The sequence below is a fragment of the Phalacrocorax carbo genome, chromosome 1 (assembly GCF_963921805.1).
Source record: "Phalacrocorax carbo chromosome 1, bPhaCar2.1, whole genome shotgun sequence".
NCBI classification, from domain to species: domain Eukaryota; kingdom Metazoa; phylum Chordata; class Aves; order Suliformes; family Phalacrocoracidae; genus Phalacrocorax; species Phalacrocorax carbo.
Genome location: NC_087513.1, coordinates 14,411,743 through 14,425,348, shown reverse-complemented (window position 1 = coordinate 14,425,348; position 13,606 = coordinate 14,411,743). Strand labels below are relative to the sequence as shown.

The 13,606-nt window shown below is 43.4% G+C and overlaps 1 protein-coding gene across 2 annotated transcripts in view; it reads left to right on the top strand.

The window, feature by feature from the left end:
• The first annotated feature begins 323 nt into the window (after positions 1 to 323).
• Positions 324 to 13,606, top strand: part of SLC26A5 (solute carrier family 26 member 5) — a 39,508-nt gene continuing 26,225 nt past the window's right edge. The window contains exons 1-3 of one of the 2 annotated variants that reach the window (XM_064444485.1): positions 324 to 430; positions 1,134 to 1,221; positions 1,673 to 1,712. The gene's annotated coding sequence lies outside the window, so the exon portion shown is untranslated. The remainder of the gene's footprint in view (positions 431 to 1,133; positions 1,222 to 1,672; positions 1,713 to 13,606) is intronic. The other variant, XM_064444477.1, reaches the window with a different exon arrangement.

Here is a 13,606-nt window from a genome sequence, read left to right as displayed (position 1 = left end):
CCACGCTCCCAGGTGTATGTCTATAATTAAATTAGAAATGGCGTACATTTATGTGATAATTTTATATTTCGTGAGTGCGCCTACGGACCCGCCCCCTGGGCGGGGGCGCGCAGCGGGGCCGCGCACCAGTCCCGAGCACACGCGCGCCGGGCGAGATGCCCCGCGGCATTCTGGGACTTGTAGGCGGCGGCGGGTGCGCGCCCGGCGGGGGTTGCGGGGGGGACTACGAGTCCCAGCCGCGCCCGCGCCCGCCCGCGGCCGGCGGGGGAGGGAGGGGGGGAGGGAGGAGGCGGGGGCTGGCGGCCCGCCGCCGCCGCCCGCCCCGCACCCCCGGCGCTCACCTTGGCCGCGAAGGGGAGGGGAGGTGGGAGGTGTGCGGCCGTCGTCGTGGGTGACTCGCCGCCGTGCTGGAAAGAGGCAGCCCCTGGAGGTGAGCGGAGCGCGGCTTGCGGGGCCGGCCGTGGAGGGGTCCCTGCTGAGGGGGGGGCGAGCCTCGCCCTGCGGAGCGCCGGGTGGCGGTCGCGCTCTCCCGGTGCCCGCGGCTCTCGCTCGGCCATCCCGGGGCGGGGGCTGGTCTGGGCCGGGGTGGTCTCTCGCGGTGCTCCCGCTTCTCCCCGCGCCTTCCCCGCTCCCTTCGCCCCCTCTCCCCGCCTCCCCCGCCGCCTCCCCCCGCGCCCACCCTGCCGGCCCTCGGCGGCGCTGCCGGAGCCTCGGGGGCGACGGGAGCGGGGTAAAAGGCACTTGTCGCGGGCGCGGTGCTGCCCCGGCGGCGGCTCACCGCGCCCCCCGGAGCCCGCGGGCTGCCGGGCACCCGCGCTGCTCCCAGCTGCGGGGTGCGCGCAAGGCACCCGGGCTAGCTTGCGACGTTAAAATGAGAGGGGAAACCAGAGGAAGGCTGAGAGATCAGTCATTTCCTCACCTAGTGACTGCAACCCTCTGGTTTAACCTACGGGCTGGCAGTTTAGGTCAGAGCGACTGCAGACAGTCTTGTAATAACAAGAAATAACCGTTTTGCGCTTTGTTGCTAGCTTCAACCCAAAGATCTTCGAAACCTTTCAAAAACCTTGATTGAACTGTTTCCCCTGCTGCGAGTTTTCTGGCAAAGAGTAAGATTGTGGCTTTCCCTGTGTCAGTGTTTTTCAACTTCTGGTCAACTGTGGGAACATTTTGAACTCCTCAGAAGGGATCAGTGAAAGCAACAAGGAAAAGCCAGCCAAAAAAGTAAGTAGGCTTAAATTTGCCGTGCTGATGCCCATACTGCTATTGCAAAACTTTTGGTTGTCTGAACGTTGAAATATAGTTGAAAGCTGTTTTCAGGATGCTTCAACATTTCGGATAACTCAGATGGCTGTTGCAGCAGGCATTTAGAGATACTCCAGTAGTAAGAAAAAGGAAAAAAAAAATGTTAAAAGTTACTGCCATTATTTCTGCTGATGACTCAGCAGAAGGTACATTCATAGTTCTTCATATCTATCCTAGTAACATAGTTGCACAGTGTTTGTTTGGGTGGGGATGACTGACAGTCTTAACAAAGGTCTGGCCACTGGAATTTTTTTGGCCAAAGCTTTCGCAAAGGAAGACTAAAATTTTCAGACAGACTTGTAAAATGTCTTCTACTACATGTGCAAGAGAATGTATTCTGGATTAACAGGTATCTTGATTTATATTATAGATTTTCCCTAAGTGAGATGCTGTAGAAATGGGAAATTAAGGTAATTAACTGTACAGTGTCAGAAGGAATCACAGGCAGGTGACTTGCACTGAATTAACACTCTGTGGGGATGACCTCTCACATTGGCTTTCCTCACTTTGAAATACTTGGTTTATGGCAATTCCAGGCCTTTTCAGGACACATGATAGGTGTTCCAGGTCTGCATTTAGCAGTATTCCTGAACTGAAGTATTACTTGTCTTGCAATGTACTGTGAAATACCTCTGAAATGGAATGGAGAAAGGGTATATGTAGGAAGAGAACAGTTTCACCCAGGCAAAGCTGCAGCTGGTAGCTGATAAAGCATATTCGTTTCTGATAGCATATACTCCCTTGTATAGACATGAGGGCCTTAAACTCAGCAGTCTCATGTGAAAAGCTTCCCTGTGCTTAAAGGTATGTTTGTGGGTGGAGCTGGGACGATATTGAGTTATAACCAGAATCGCATATCAGTGAAGGAAAGCTCTAAGTCCAACAAGAAAAAACCTGCTGCTACTTCCAGCCTTGGGTTCTGATGAGCAAACTGTATTTCCTCTGCCTAAGTAATCTGTCCAGAGTTGATGTGTTTTTTTGATGGTACCGTACAAACTGCGTGTAGGGTAACAGTTTGCCTAAAGCCTGACGTACTTGAAATTGTGAAGTGAGGATGGCTGAGCGTGATCCTGGGACAAAGGACCTAAGGCAAGGCAAAGGCTTTAGCCTCTGCCACAAACTGAGTCCAGTTTTCTGAGCTGAGTGCTTCCTGAAGTGCTCTGTTGGGTTTAGCCATCAGATCTTAAGACTTGGGGCACTATTTTTGGGGTTTCTAGTCCATTACAGTAGTTCAAATTATATCTTTAGCACATGGCTCTTCATAGGTATAGTAGTCTGTCCCCAAGGAGGCAGTGTTTTTAGACCTTAAATATTCCAAAACCACATGGAAATTTAGTTATTATTTAACATGACACTAAAAGCATGCAATCCAGCACATGGCTGCAACACCTTTGTTCGTTTGCTAGCAACTTAAGAAGAATTGAGCGTGTGCTTATCTGCTTTGCCTATTATTATAGTATAGGCAGACTGTCACTGTCTTCAGCAACAGTCCAAATAAATAGTAGTTTTAGCCTCTGTAAATGTGACTAACACTTTTGTGCAGCCCATGGGTTGCCTAGAGAAGCACAGAGTCCTTTGAGCTCCTCTGCCTTTCTTGGTTTGGCTGATCACCTGCTAAAGTCAACCTTGTTGGGGAGCTACAAGGGAATTTGTCACTCTGGACCCTGCTGCTTTTCTTGTGTCTTGAGGAAGTTTCTGCCTGGAGAAGACAAGCCTCCACTCTGTGTTTTGGTGAGGTTTTTTTGTTCCGTTTTCCCTGTGTCAGCCCTCCCCTATGCAGGCTGTCCTAGCCCTTCTGGTTTGCTCAGCTTTAACTTTGGTTACGCCAGTTGTTACCAAGCTAGAGGTCGGTGTGGTAGTAGCAGCTACAAGTAATGTTGTAAACTTGACAGGATTGGGCTGCAACCAGAAATAATTAGGCCCAGACTGTGTCTGATTTAATAGGCAGCTGTCAAGGCTTAATGTATCATTGTCCCCTAGTTCCCAGTTTGAATGCACAGGGACTGAAGCATTTATATTACGGTAACTGTCCTAGCAACTTCTTAAAGGTATCCAGTTTCTCAAATCGTTGTCCTACATGGTAGCATCAGACATATAGGCTCAATAATGGAAGGACAGCAGATCTCAAAGAATAATGAAATTACAATGACACTGTATCTGTGCATGTACATTAGAAGTCAAGTTGATACTTAAAACAGTGTGCTAAATTCCTAAGAGCTGGTGTTACTTCAGCTAACATGTGCTACCATTAGCACATGGGAGAAAGCCAGAAAGTCATTCATTCTTGTCTACTAATTATGCCACCTTCTCCAACATTGAAACGGGTTGCTTTAATTCGCAACTTGAGGTTCAGTAGTTTTCGTGGGTTCCTCATTTCTTCATACTGGTCACTTTTTTTTCTGACTAGCTTTACACAAGTGTCTTTTGGCATCTGTCAGGCACTTCCCCAAAATCCAGCACTTACTTCCTTCTGCATCTGATGAAGATGAACTGCTGACTGCTATTTTTTCTTCTGTTTCATTGCTGGTATAAATTTTCTGTAAGAACTGGTTTTCTAAAGCATGTGTTCTTCTGTCTTGATTATTTGGTAGATCTATAACTTTTAGCCCAAGAAGACCATGATGAAGCTAAAATTCTCAAGTTCAGATTAGCCTATTGATTTCCCAGTTAAGTTTAATTAAATGCCTTCCTCATCCTGGTGTATTTCCTTCCCTAGATCTGTTAGCCAGCATAATGTTGTCCTGCTGGATGGTATTTCTTGATTGTCCTTCTGGATAATATTAATATGGCTACAAGACTTGCCAGTGCTATTATTTTATAGGTAGTTATCTATAACTTTTTGCTCTTCAGAAGTACAAGCAGCAGCAAAGTCCAGGTCTTGTAGTTATTTTCCATGTGCCCACGTAATGAGAAAGCTACAGGCAGGCAATGTCAGGTATTTGCATAGGTATGAAGATATGGCCATAAGTTTGCACAGGCAGTTGAAAGGTTTTTTTAAGTCAGTTGCATTGTTAAGATTTAGATTTTATTAATGATCATAAGAGTACATATATTAATAACTGGCCTATGCAGGAGCTGGGGTTACTATTCTCAAATTAACTGTTTCTTCTGGTTTGTGCAGTAGCAAGCTGGGAAGATCTTCTATGTGACAAACCAGTGTGATTGCATTTTGGGTGTTCTTTGACAATGAATCTGTATTTTCACTGGCTGGGTGGAGTCCCTCCAGTCTTCACGGAAGAATTCTTACCAGTTTGGCATTAAGCAGTGGATCAATTTTTGCTGCTCTGCTTTTGACTATTGCCTGCCATTTTGTATGTCTAACTCTGTTTGCGTTCCTGTGTTGTTCTGGGTTCTTTGGGGTTGTGGTTTTGGTTTGGTTTTTTAGTTAATTAAATATATTTTAATCTATTAATTGAAAACCTGAGATTCTGATACCTAGAGCTAAGGTCAAATTGTTCACTTCCATTTATTTTATGGTAATCAGGTCCTGAGGCAGGGCTGGGACTTTTGAGAACTCTCATAACTAAAACATGGACAGAATTTTCCAGTCCAAATCAAAGATTGCAGTGTCTGTCATTTGAAACATCCTTGTTGGAGTTCAGTCTAGTAGGGCCAGATCAAATTAAGGATTGAGCTGATTAGGCATTACGAAACTTCAATTTTGGGCACCAGGTTTTCATGGAGCAGAATGCAAAACTCCGTATACCATCTAGGAGAGAACTTGGATTGCTACTCAGAGGTGCCCACAGGGAACTGCCTGTTCCTGTTCACACAGAGCCTGCTAAGCTTGGGCATGTCTGAAGAGTAAAGTCAGGAGCAAAACCACAGATCTTTCATAGATACAGGCATCTGTAATATCTTCTCTGAATACTGAAGTTTTGCTGCTGCTGTCATAACTTTATGGCGTAACATGGTTAAAGTCCTTTCCCAGAGAAAGCTAGATGTGAGTTCACTTACCATTTCAGTGTGTTGGGATTTAACCCTGCATCTCCTGCTTTACTGGGATAGTGCCAGAGCTACACAGCTTTGCCACAACATTGTTTTCTAAGCCCTTTCTATTCCTTTCTGGTTTACTGTTTCTTTATCTTCTGTCTCTGGTCCATTTAATTGTTCAGTTTGGAATTTTGCACTAGTTTTCTTGCTTTCAATTCTGTATTATGTGTTTCTGATTTTATTTCTTTGCCAGTTTCATGTTTAGAATTGATGCTTAAGATCTTTTTTCACTGTGGCATTGCAATGCTATAGATGATGCTGTATTTGTGTCCCTATAGCTGAACAGGTGACCTGAGTCTTTAACTTACTACAGATGTAGTAAGTCTGATTTTCTTTTCCCTACTTTCTGGTGACATTTGTTTCTTTTGCATACATGTTTCTGAGGAATGAAGGTTCTTGAAAGAAGTAGTCCCCAGAATATTACTCAATGAACCTTTCTCCATTTAATTTGATGATCCTCAGCCCAGACACCCTTGTGCCTCTCCTTCATTATGGCACCCTGTTTTATCATCAGCTGTTGCAGGACTCCATTCATACTGGGTTGTTCTGCCAAACACAGTTGAAGAGTCAGTTGGAGAACTCTTTGCTCCTACAGACCTGTTTGAACTAAACTCTGTGACTGACATCTTTACAAATCTGGTATAGATGATGTTTTGGTAGATGGATTCTTAGCTTTACTGCATGCTTGGATGATGAACACCACTACTCTCTTAGAGCTTTTCACAGAATATACTTCAGTTCTACCTAATAAATGTCACTGATTTATGAAGAACAGACCAACACATCTGAAAGTCCTCTGCTTCAGTAGGCTAGTAAAAGTAAAGTATAACTGGAAGGACATGAGCCTGGTAGGTTGTTTTATCATTCCTACTCTGTAGCACAGAACCTTCAATGTACAAACATGTTCAGCACCAACCGGTAACTAGTGTCAGTCCAAAGCAATTTCAGTATATTCTCCATCTTGATTGCTCTGTTTGGGATTGTGGATTCATTTCTTTAGCTGTATGAAGGTTAATCTTTTTACCTGTGTAGTTAAGAACAGACACAGGGCTGTCTCACGTTAAAATGTGAGTTCTGCCACAGAAGAGATACAAAGCCATGAAGTGAATCTGTGAATAAAGCAGGGGGTTGCTGTGAAATACTTATCAGAGAAGCTCCTCTACATGTTCATTTTGCTTACTATGAATTTTAAATATTTCAAGGAAAAGCAGTATTGGCCTGGGTTTGCTGCTCACTCAAGGCCTTTATGTGTAACCTCATCATCAAGATGTTGAGGAAGGTCATTCCCACTGGCCGGCAATCACCTTCAGAACATGAAGCAACACCCTTAAGTACACAGGATACAGGAAAACACTATTGCTTGGATGGTATGATCTTAACCAAGCAGCAGTTGCATTAAATGGAGACAATATCTGTCACAAGTCATATCCTACTCACTGCTCATGTAGGATTTGGTTTAATACCAAACACACAGAAGACGTGTGTTATAAAGTAGCTGCCAAGAATTAAATGTTTTTTCCAAATGTAGATCCTAACATGGAAAGGGAAGTTGAACTTCTCTCTCAAAACTAGCAGGAAGAGACTTGCAGCTTCGATAAATAGTTACTGTTACTACCTTCCTAGAGAGTGTCTGCCCTATGCTAACAGAAGCAACAGTTCTTCAGGAATTTCTTCAGGCACATCAATGGCTGTAGCCTGTCCTGCAGAGGGGCAAATCCTTTCGGAAAGTGGTAGGAAGAGAGCCTTGCAAAGGATCCTTAGAGGCATTTCAAAACCTCATATTGGTTAAGTAAGGTAATTACTTCATACCTTGTTTTCAGGAGGGAAACTGGAATATAAATTTATAATCCCATCCTAAACCCCCTCTTCTTCCTTCCCCCTACCCCAGTCATTTCTCTCTGTGATCACACTGTGTTTTACTATCCTTCAGCTTCCCGTGTGGCTTGAGAGGTTTGCACTGGAAACGTGATGACTGAAGTGACTCTAGTTATAAGTAACCTTCTGCTTTTTTTTGTTTTGTTTATTTTTAGCTTGATGCAGCACTTGAGAGGCTAGTGATGTGTGTGAACAGGGTTGATGAAGCATATACTCTTTTGGTGGCCTCTCTGCTGAGGGAAGTGCTTCCCCCTTTTGCAGAGGCACTTGTTTGATGTCCGCTTGTTCCACTTTGCCAGAAAAGATGAACCAGCTGCTGGAGGTCATTGGTGCACTGAGATCACATGAACTCCTAGAAATTATTCTGAGTTAGCTTGGTGTATGTGCATGATCTTATGTTCTCTCCTCTGGTCATCAACTGGAGCTTTACAATGAAGACTGCTCCAGAAAAGTTTTTGGCAGTGGATTGCCTCTGGAAAAATGAAGCTAGCTAATGATTATCTGTCTCTGAGGGGATGTACGTCCTTATCAGTTGGCTTAAGCATGACAAAGGGGTCAGCAGCCATGGTACCATTCTGATTAACTTATCTAATTCCACTATCACTAGCTACTGGTTTTGGATTTCAGAAGGGGTGAGGATGGCAGATTCAGACCCAGGGTCACTAAAGCCACAAAAAGCAGGAATAAGAATGGTCATATTTCCATGGTTTTCGTGGTCATTAGTGTGTTTACACTGGAAACAGAAGCCATCTCTTATCTGTATCTGAGCGGGAAGGAGACCAATGTTCTGCTGCTCAAAGTGCTCCAGGTATTTGTTTTGTGTGGAATTGATTAGACAGCTCAATCATCATAATGGGTTCCTGAAACATTGCCTTGTTGAAAACAAACATAAGATTACTGGTTGATAAGAGATACCATTAAGAGATTAATGAATTCATAGTCCATGGAGTAAATCTTTAGATGCTAAAGTATTTTTAGCAAGGGGTATTTCATATTCCTTATTAATTACATAATATTTTCTTTAATACAGGTCTAATTTGTTAACATTTTCTGAGTCGAGGATCTCTGTGCCTCACATGTTGCTATTATGCTCTTTTCAGTGGATAAGAACAGTTTATTAGAGGAAAATACATCATACTGAATACATCAGCCTGAGGAAGGCAAGGCTGCTGCTGCTGCTCCATATCCCCAGGTCCTACCAGTATCAAGGCTGAAGATGTATTCTATCAGGGGGACACACAGAGAACATATATACACAACATATTTACATATATACATAGCAAGTCACACAAATTAAACAACACCAGCAGTCTCATCTTCCTGCTCTCTGGCTAGGCAGGATGGAAGTCCAATAGTGAGAATATACATACATATATAGAGATACACACACATATGTACGTACAAGGTGGATCCCTCCAGCAACTAGGCTCAGGCACTTAATCTGCCCAGTAGCTAGCTTCTGCATCCCAGTCTCGCCAGTTGCTGGCAGCGGGGTGTATGAGCCTTCAAGGCTGTAGCCCCATTCCAGTTACTGGTAGAGACCATCACATGCGTGCACACATGGCTGGCCAGGACTTCCCAGGTCCCAGCAGCTGGCCCCTCTTAGAGATATGGCTCTTAGAGATATGTAGATGCTCTCACACCCAGGGCTGGCAGGGACTCCCGTGGTCCCGTAGCTGACCCTCCTGTGCTGCTCTGAACTGCTGGAGATGAGCCTTTGACAGGCTGACGACTCCTGTGACGGACCTGGGAGTAGCCCAGCAGGGTATTATCCAGGCTCTCCGTCCTGCCATTGTCCCTCTGAGTAACTCTGTGAATGTGCGAGGAGCTTTTATCACACAATCCAACACAGTTTATGTAGCCATCTCACCTGTCTATGTGGAGCAGAGTAGAAATTTTACCTGTCTAAAAGCTATATAGGAATTCAAGGTCCTGATTTTTTTTATTTTTTTTTTTTTCCCCAGAAGTTCACTCCTGAAATGCATTTCCTAGCTTAGGACCCACACAAGGAAAATTGTTTGCTTAACAAGTTATTTCTAAATCTGCAAAGCTTCACGTGAAGGCTACAGGTGGATTTAGTGGGAGTAGTGGAGGAGGAATGAGGATGATAAGCACAGTCCAAGAAAACTAAAGCTCATACCTTGTGACCCCACCCAGTCATTTTACACCTTAGTCCTTGTTTTAAAAAACCTTCTGTTCCGGCTTGGTCTACTTTTATACATATCACTCAAGTTGATAAGTGGAAGGGCATAGGGCACTGGGGAATGAGGCCAGAGAGGAAAGAAATGAGAGGACATGTGGTTCCTAAAATTGCCTCAGATTTTGTGTGTAGCCTCTGCAGACAATAGGAACAGACCTTGCAATAAGTCTGCTTTTCAGTGTACATTTGGGAGAACATATTTTGCATAGAGTGGCAGTATTTCTACTAGCCCTTTGACTGATGGTAGTCACCAGTATTTGTAAGCTTAAAGATGTAAAATACTTTTTAGACTTTGCAGTTCATTATCAGACTTGGAATTCCCCAGCACAGATGTGTGTGTCTACTATAATGCTGTGCTAGTACTGTCCACCTGTTCTTTTCCACTATTTAAAGCAACTCTGTGCTTATCTGCCAGAAGAAGGGTTTTCTGCTCTTTTAAAACAGGCAAGTAAATGGATCTGTCCCTGACCCCCCACTGTTATGTTAGGTAGTTCAGATACATTCGGTTAGATACATAAACCTAGGAGCAGAAGTGCCTAATTTTGTAACTATAAGCCTATTACTAGTCACACAGGATGATATTCTTCATGTCTCCAGCTTTCCCCCCCCCATAGTCATATTTTGAATCTAAGGAACAGCAGCCAAATCACAATCCTTATAAATTTTATGGCTGCATCCTAGTTCATGTGGATTGGATCAAAAATTATTGACCTCTACAAGAATCAGTGTAGGTGGCTTGACAGCCCTCCTTTATCGTCTAAGATTGCAAAGAAAAAGTACTTAATTATTAGTGATAGTGTTATAAAGTGATGTTTGCATCACTTTTTTTTTTTATTTAGCACCTTTGATTTGATAATAGCAGTAAAGGCATAAGACAGGCCTTTATCAGTCCGATAAAGAATTGCCAACTCTTAAGTTTTTTGCATACAGCTTTTAAGTACTTCAGCTCAACTCTTATCTGGCTGATAAGATTAATGGCAGTGTTTCTTATAGATTTTTAATTATATTCTTGCCATGAAGTTCAAAGGTTGTCTGAGAGCAGTATTCCACTATTAATTAAGACTCAGATGCCCAGAGATTGCTTTTCTCTTCCTTTGGATAAAGGTCTGGGAATTCTCAACAATCATAGCAGTAAGCTTTGTCCCTATGAAAATGACAGTATACCTGCTTTTGCTGCTCCTTGAGCATGCTCTGAGTGAAGGGCAAGGCTGAATTTCCAAGCCTTGGATATCTCTGGCAGTTTGTCATACTGCTGTTCAGCAAAACACTTGGAGAGACACTTCAACCAGTCACGAAATGCTGGTATTTTGCTACTCTGTGGACAACGTGTATCATCTGTTGTAAACACAAGCATCTCAATCCTTGCCCTGTGTGTGTTTTTGAAAAACAGATGGATTATATTAAGGACTTTCATCTTTATTGTTTTATCTACAGCTTAGTGTTCAAAATGATCATCAGAGAACATGGTTATGTAGGGCTGTTAAGATGAAGTTGGTAACATGACATGGAATACAGAAATTTATGCATCCAGCTATAGTTTTGGGGTAGATTTGTTCCCTGTGTTCTGGTATCCACTGTGAATCATAGCTAAACCCAAGATCCTATTGTATCCTCCCTTAGGTTTACTCTTGTGTTAGGTGGTTCTTGTGATTCAGTGCAGTATAACTTCCTTGTTTGAACAGAATCAGAAATGCTCAATCTACAGTTTAAAGCCCTTCAGACTTAGTGATGGTGAAACCTGGGTTGTGACATCTGGCAGTATTTCAGACTAACACTTGCCATCATCTGAATAACTGATTTAGAGTTGCGTCCTGTTCAGTTAGTCAAATACATCTGTGTCATTTATTTCACCATGACAAACAGAGGCAAGACTGAACTTCTGTTGTTCTCTGCATAGTACCTGCAAGAATCTAGCATGTGTACAGAGATGAGAAAGAAACTGGAGATCTTAAGACCTCTCCATGTCTAGATTTACATTACAAACCTGTGTGGCTCTTCCAAATATTAACCAATCTACCTGAAGCTTAACAAACCTGAATGTGGAAAGTATGTATCCCAATCAGGGCCTGAGTTGTTTGGGGTTAGCAAGGGGCTGTTTTGTGTTGCAATGTTTTTTGGAACAGGAAGAAGGGGTGCATGTTTTTAAAACCTTGGGTAGCAATGTTTTTATATTCTGTTCTCATTTTATTGGAACAGTTTGGCCAAAACCAAGCCTCTGAACTGATGCCTTTTGCATGCAGCTGTAATTTTTGTTTGTTCTGATTTGTTTGAGTGGGTTTTCTGTTTAAGACTGACTAGAAATCCTTCTTAATTTGTAAATGAGTCTGAAGTTGCCAGAACACAATAATTAATTGCCAGAAAACATACATTCTATGTGTATAATGACATAAGGGACCATTATGGAATCACAGAATGATCTCCAGAGGTCCCTTCAAGCCTCAACCAGAGTACCACCCCCCTGCTCAAGCAGGGTCACCTAGATCAGGTTGCCCAAAACTGTGTCTAGTCAGCTTATGAATATCTCCAAGGATGGAAACTCCACAGCCTCTGTGGGCAACCTGTTCCAGTGTTTGTTTGTGCTTGCAGTAACTTTTTCCTTATATTTAATCAGAATTTCTTGTATTTCAGTTTGTGCCCATTGCCTATTTACTCCCTGCTGCATCAGGTGTTTATATCTGTTGATACAATTTCCCCACCCTCTCCTCTCCAGGCTGAACAATCACAGCTTTCTCAGCCACTCCTCATATGTCAGGTGCTCCAATTTCTTAACCATCTTTGTGGCCCTTTGCTAGATCCTCTCCAGAATGCTTTCCAGGATTCCCATGTCTTTCTAGCACTGAACTGGACCCAGCACAAGTGCCTCACCAGTGCTGAGGAGAGGGGAAGAATCACCTCCCCCAGCCTGCTGGCTTTGCTCTGTGTAACACAGCCTAGGATGCTGCTCACCTTCTTTGCCAGAAGGGCATGTTGCTGGCTTATGTTCAAATTTTTGGTCCACAGGTCCACAGACCCACAGGTCTTTTTCTAGACAGCCGCTTTCTGGATGATTGAACCCCTCTCTTCCTGCATTATCTGTCCTTGCTGCCACCTCTTAAATGCTTCTTTTTCATGTATGAATTTTCTTGGGAGCTCCTTGTTAATCTTCACAGGCCTCCTACCACTCTTCATTGAATTCCTGTTACTCAGGTGGACCATTCTTGAGTCTGGAGGTAGTTCTTGAAAATCAGCCAGCTCTCCTGGACCCTTCTTCTCTTCAGGACCATATCCCATGGGATTCTTCTGAACAGGTCCCTGAACAGGCTAAAGTCGGCTTTCCTGACGTCTGGGATTGTAAGCCTGCTACATGTTTTGTTTCTCTCAGGATCCTGAACTCCACCCTCTCATGGTCACTGCAGCCACCTAAGCTTCATATTCCTGACCAGATCTTCCTTGTTGATAAGTATCAGGTCCAGAAGAGCATGTCTCCTTGTCAGGTCCACCATCGCCTGTGACAGGAAGCTATCCTCACTGCACCTCAGAAGGCTCCTGAATTGCTTGTGCCCTGCTGTGCTGCCCTTCCAGCAGACGCTAGGGTAGTTAAAGTTTCAGTTTCACTGAGCAGAAGTTAATACGCTAGGATTCATGGGTAGCTCACTGTCTGTGACAGGGCAAGCTGTGAAGTAGGAAGTAGTATTTGTGGGGAGGTCAATGTTGACGTGGAAAAAAATATGCTACAGACGTTAGTGGCCAAACATACATCTTGGAGTGGATGGCATTGTTGTAAATATGAAATAAGATACCTGTGATAATATGGAGGTCAGAAAAAAGCCAGAGGGCTGTTCAGATTGGAAATGCTGATAGAACAATCCTATTCTAATGTTGACCGGATCAAAATCTGCAGGTAGGGGAAAAAGATTGTAATGCTGAGAGTTATAATTTGCTAAAACATAACATGAGAAAACAGTTCATAAAATGCCATTCAGGTTTCTCGGTGAATTGAAACTATGGAAAGATGTAAAAGAAGCTTCAGATGTGTTTCAGGAGTACAGAGGTAACGAGCTCTGATAGCACCCTTGATATGATACTGTTCTTACAAGTTTTAGATATCTTATTACATGTGATAAAGCTGAAGTAAGTCTTGAATGTGATGTAATTAAAAAAACTATAATTTTGGTAAAAATATCCTTTTATGACTGGCTATGTAGAAAAAAAATGTTGCTTACAAAATAATGAGAACTGAAAAGGTGCTAGGCTGTG